The following is a 6110-nucleotide window of genomic DNA, read 5'->3' on the forward strand; positions in this document are numbered from 1 at the left end:
CCATCTGACACGGCACCCCAGACTTCTGAGTCCTTATAGCATTTAGCACCATGTACCGGTGTTCTTGGTCTGGATCGTCCCCTCCCTGACGGAGGGGATCTCTCTCCCGTCTCACCCGTCTCTCGCGCTGTCCCCAGGGCCTCTGTGTCCCAGGGAGACACAACATGAGGCTGCCGTGCGGGGACAGGGGGACCGTTTGCTTCCCTGGAAAGTGAAGAGTTCGCTCCGGAAAAGGACCGCGGAGTCTCCAGCTCACCTGTGACAAAAGTCACAGCTTTTGTGTTCGGGGGTTTTGTTTCGCTTTTCTAATGGCATCCTGAGCAAATGGCACCTCGGATGGCTTTGCCCGGCTCAGGTTTTATGGATTGTCTGACCTTGACCCCTGCCCCCCCCCCCCCCCCCCGCCGTCCCGTGAGGTCGACCTTGAGCCCCAACCCGGACCACAAAGGCAGGAGGCGGGGAGGGAGTGGTCGCTGAGCAGAAGGTTCGGTGACCAGACCAGCCGGAAGAAGCAGGTGCAGGCAGGCGACGGGCAGGCAGGCTTTTCTGCCCCGACGCAGGCAGGGGGTGGAGAACTCAGTTTCGTTGTGTCTCGTCTGGGTAGTTTTGTTTCCACTTTACTTTTATTGAAGTCCAATTCACGTTAAAAAAAAAAATAACCATTTTGGGGACACCTGGGTGGCTCAGTCCATTCAGCGTCCAACTTCAGCTCAGGTCGGGATCTCACGGTTCGTGGGTTCGAGCCCCGCGTCAGGCTCTGTGCTGACAGCTCGGAGCCTGGAGCCTGTTTCGGATTCTGTGTCTCCCTCTCTCTCTGCCCCTCCCCCGTTCATGCTCTGTCTCTCTCTGTCTCAAAAAGAAGTAAACGTTAAAAAAAAAATCATTTAAAAAACAAGTGTTTGTTTGAGTCCCCGTTCTCAGTTACGTCGAGTAGTTCCCTAGGCGTGGAATTGTTGGGTCTCGAGTAATTCTGTGCTCAGCTCTCGGGGGCGCCACCGAACGTTTGCCCAGAGGACATTCCCTTGCTGTTGTCGCCGTCCGCGGACAGGGCTCCGTTCTTCCCCGTCCTCGCCAAGACTTGCCAGCTTCCTGCGCGTGTGCGCGCGGGCACGTCTGGGTGTGTGCGCGCGTGAAAAGCCAGCCGTCCCGGTGGGCGGGAGGGGACCTCTCACGTGGCTTTGCTTTGCCTTCCTCTGATGGCCAATGGCATCGAGCATCTCTCCACGTCCCCGTTGGCAACTTGCGTGCGTTCCTCGGGGAAATGAACGTCTCCCCGAGTCCGTTGACCGCTTGTCACACGGGGTCGTTTGTCTGCCTGTTGCAGGGGCGAGACTTCTTTGAAATACTCTGCCCTTTCACTTTCGTAGACCTCTCTGTTCGGGTGTCCCTCAAGCTGCAAGGAAGCGCGAGAACCTACAAGAGGCGTGTGCGTGCTCTTCACCCCGAATCCGCCGACGGCTGGCGCGTGGCCCCGTGAGCATCGTCGCGGGCTCTGCTCGAATGGCAGGCAGGTCTGGACAAGCAGAACTCGTTCAGAACCGGATCTCGGAGGAGGGCTAGGGGCGGCGGTGGTAAGGAAGCCCCGCCTGCGCCCTCTGTCAGCTCAGTGACCCCATCGAGGGGCGAGGGGCGGCTTGTGCACCAGGCGCGGGGGCCTGGGGGAGACAGAGCGCAGCGGTCCCCAGGCGCTGCGGGAGCGGAGCGCAAGGCGGACCGGAGAGCCCTTCACCTTGGCTCACACTTCCTGCCAGAGTTTATTACGGTGACGTTGGTTTGTTTTTAATAATTTTTTTTGACGTGTATTTATTTTGAGAGAGAGAGGGAGACAGACTCCAAAGCAGACTCCGTATTGCCGGTGCAGAGCCCAATGTGGGGCTCAAGCTCACGAAACCGTGAGATCGTGACCTGAGCCGAGATCGCGTTGGACGCATAGCCGCCGCCCCAGCCGCCCAGGGGCCCCGTTCTTTTTTCTTTTAAATGTGTGTGTATGTGACTTAAACCTACGGAAAAGCGCGGGAAACATATGCGGGCAGTTCGGCAACACCCATAAACCAGCATCCTGACTCCGCTCTCTTTTACTGTGGTCACCTCCGGCGATGACCTCTACCGGGAGGGACTTTGTCCCAGACTAGGGGCCGTTCGGTACCGTCTGGAGACATCTTTGGCCGTCACCCCTGGTGGGGGGTGGCGGGAGAACATCGCTGACGTCTAGTGGGTAGAGGCCAAGCGTCCCCCAGCGCACAGGGCAGGCCCCGCATCAGAGGGCCGTCCAGCCCCAGAAGTCGAGGATGCACAGCTGGCGGGGAGGGGCAGTTGTGTTCCCAGCTCCTAGGACATGGTCTGGCACAGGCGGTGGCCGGTTGACCTTAGGAAGTCCCAGCAAAGTCGTCTGGGCGGTGGCCCTGGCGGGGGAGCAGACACATCCATGCAGCCACTTGGTGGATGTCTGCTGAGCTCCTACTACGTGCTACGCGCATAGTAGGTGAGAACGGAAACACCCAAGCCAATGACGAGACAGTCCCTGCCCTTAGAGCACTTCCCGCGTATTGGGAGAGTCAGGCATTGTCACAAGAAACATCATTTCCACCGTCCTGTCACCTGGGTCCTATCCAGCAGAGGCACGCGGGCCCAGAAAGCCCGTTCTCGGGGGAACCCGGCTGGCCTGGAGATCAGAGAACGTTTCTGGGAGGAAGCAGCCCCGTGTTTTGCCGAGAGTGGAGATGAGAAGAAGCTTGAACCGGTTTCCCCAGCACAGAAAACAGGGAAGGGTGTCGGGGAGAGGGAGAAGCGTATACAGAGGCCTTGGAGCAAAGAGGCAGGTGGTGTGCATGTGTGGGGGAGGGCAGGTTGCTGCAGCAGGAGAAGGGAGGGTGCGTGGAGGGGCGCTGGGGGCCCTTCGGGGAGAGGCCTGCGGTGTGTCAGGGCTCCTGGCCCTGGCTGTTCATCCGGAATCAGCCAGGGACCTCTGGAAACGCCCAGTTCGATCTCACTGATCCGGGTTCTGACTTCTTTGGTCCAGGCTGGACCTGGGTGTGGGCTTATTAAAACCCCCTCCCGCAGGGGATGCTAACACCCAGGTGGAGAGAGTCTAGGTCAGACTGGCAGAGGCTGTGGGTCATGCATTTTTGTCCCTGTCCTAACAGGGCCAGGGCTAGGTTTTTGGCCTAGGAGGCGGGATATGGAGGGGTTTCACAATCAGATTTGCTTTTTTTTTTTTTTTTTTTAATGTTTATTTATTTTTGAAAGAGAGTGAGGCGGGGAGGGACAGGGAGAGGGAGAGAAGGCACAAGCAGGGGAGGGACAGAGAGAAAGGGAGACACAGAATCCGAAGCAGGCTCCAGGCTCCGAGCGGTCAGCACAGAGCCCGACGCGGGGCTCGAACCCACGAACCGTGAGATTGTGACCTGAGCCGAGGTCAGATGCTTCACCCACTGAGCCCCCCAGGCGCCCCAAAACCAGATCTGCTTTTGACAGAGAAACGAAAAGCAAGTGGTCGCGTAGCATGGAAGAGAAGCAAGAGAGGTCAGCTGAGAGCCGGGCCCGGCAGCTAGAGAGGGGCCGATAGGACCAGCGCCTTGGCTGGGGATCACGGGTGCAAAGAGCCGGCCTAGCCCTCAAACCTGACCTTTCGACCAGCGTGCCCGGGCTTTGTGGCTTCCTCCTGCTGGAAAGGGGACGCTTTCTCCTGCAGCAACGCTAAATGGGAAGGAAGTAAGGGAGGTCCCCTGGCCAGGGCCAAGGGGTCAGTTCCTAGGAGGTCTGGCCCTGGGGCCACCGGTCACTCTGGGGGCAGGGGGAGGAGGCGAGGAGCCTTGCTGGAGAGAGAAGCTGAGAGCTCCCTAAATGGGAGGGCATCAGCTGAGGGGGAAGGGGGAGGCGGACAGTGAGTGGAGGTCAGTAACAGGGCAGTGGAGTGAACTGAGTTCAGGGTCAGGCTGTCCAAGAACAAACAGCCCAGGGGACATCTGTTTTCATTCACAGCCCAGAGCAGAGCTGGGCGGGGCGGTTCCTGAGGCCGACGGCCAACCTGAGGGCCTTTTCCCCTTGGGGCCACCCTGCTCGTACAGAGGACATGATGACAAAGGGCACTTCCCGTGCACCCAGTGGGCTCACCCACACTGTCCATTTAATCCTCCCAGCTTCCTGGCTCAGAGAGGGCAGAGGCTCGCCCCAGGTCACGCAGCGCTCTTGGGACCCCGGGGCCATCTCTAGGCACACTGCCTAGGGCCCACGAGACTTTGAGGGGCTCAGGAAAGTGACTCGGTTTCTCTTCAAGCCAGAACCGAAAAAAGAAAGCATTCCAGCTTGAGTTCTATTTGTCTTTTCATCAAGGCACTTGTGGTAGGATCCTTGTCATCCTTGTTTTTGCACAGAGCACGGGCCCAGGAAGGCACAATCCCCGCGGGCCCACAGCAGCGCACTCTAAGCCCGTCTGTCTGTCCCTCCGCATCCTTCAGCGCTCAGGTGTGCGGTCACTTCCCCGGGGCGCCCTCCCAGGGCTCCTCTAAGTCTCTTGCGTGTCCGTGTGACGCGTGGACTGATGTCACCCTGACCCCTTTCGTGGAGCGTTTACTTGCTTGATCTGGTCAAGGTCGGGGTGTCCGATCAGGGCTGCAGGGCGATTTCTTCCTGGACCCTGTAACTGTGACCTTGTCCTCTGCTCTTCAGAGTGGGAGCCCTGAGCACTTGTGCCCTTTATAGTTTTAAAGGAGACCGTTTCCTGTCTTTGCAGAGGGAGAGAGGCCTTGGCAGGCGCCCAGCGGGCCCCTCGCTCGGCGCAGAGGACCTGAAAGGCCATGCCAGCCCCAAGGCTTTCCCAGAGGAAACCTCGCCCCCGGATCCGCAGGAAGTCAGTCAGGGGCTGGTGAGTCCCAGACGGACGGCCCACAAAGCTTGGGATCCGATCCAGATCTCCGGAGCTCGGATACACCAGAAAGACCTCTGCCGCTCGGAACATCAAGTTCTGAGGCTTGGCAGAGACCCGGGCGGCTTTGCCGGCCCCGCGATCCCGGCTGGGCCCCGGGCCCCGGCTGGCCTCCCCCGCCCCGGCGCCCGCTGGGCCGTCCGGCCTGGCTGTCGGGCCGGGCTCCTGCCTCGATTCTGATCAAAGGAAAGCGGCTGGTTCCCCGGGCAGATTTGTTCCGTGTTTACTTCTCTTCCCAGAGCATTTCTCCTGCCGCATTAAGACCTGTAGTTCACGTGTCCCTGGGCCATCACCCCTCCTGTCCTCAGGACTTCGGAGGGTCCCTTTTAGAAGTTAATCTTTGCAAGAAATTACCTGACGGGTCCCAGCTCGGCCCTGGGTCCCTGGGATCCGAATGCTGCCGTGGGGGTGACTCCTCAGCTCAAGAGCCTTTATCGAGTGCCTGTTGTGTGCCAGCCCCACGCCGTGTCCTGGGGGCTAGGAGATGCGCCTGACTTTTGTCCTGCCTCTCTTATCTGCAGACGAGGCCCCCTTCCTCGCAGGGTCGTCGTGACGGCTACATTTGTTCCGTGCACCGACGCAGGCCAGGCCCTGTGCAGGCAAATAAGAGAGGCGCGGAGGCTTGACCTTTTGGAGCTGGCGTCCGCCTCGGGGGTCTCTGAGCCCCTCCTGCCACTGTCGCCAAGACGACAAAGTCAGTGTCACAGGTGAAAGAACTGGGACGCGGGGCGCAGGCTTTCCCAGCAGCACGCGGACACGGGCCTAGCCGGTTCGCCACCCGGGCGCGTCCCTAAGTCTGGGGCTGGGGGGCCCTTCTGTGGTATGTCGTGGGGTCACAGGGGCCTGGGGTCGAGCCCCAGCTCTGCCGCTGGCCGCCGGACAGCGGGCGGTCTTGCACCTGTGTTTCCTCCCCTGCGAAACGGGCGTCACCAGAGGGGCTGCTTGTGCGCAGCCGGCGACAGAACGTTCGTGAAGCTCTGAGCCCGGCGCTTTTCCGCGCGCGGCCCGAACACACGCGGGCCGGCCCCGGCAGGCACACTCATGACGCGTGCAAAGCTTCGCCGACCCCTCCCCAAGGACCCCACGACGCAGCTGTCTGCTCGGCCGCGCGCGAGGCGAGGACGCCGAGGTTTCCGCAGCCGGGCTCGGCCGGTCCCCACTCAGCACCATGTTCCGAAGAAGCTTC

The sequence above is a fragment of the Panthera leo genome, chromosome E2, assembly GCF_018350215.1.
Source record: "Panthera leo isolate Ple1 chromosome E2, P.leo_Ple1_pat1.1, whole genome shotgun sequence".
NCBI lineage: Eukaryota > Metazoa > Chordata > Mammalia > Carnivora > Felidae > Panthera > Panthera leo.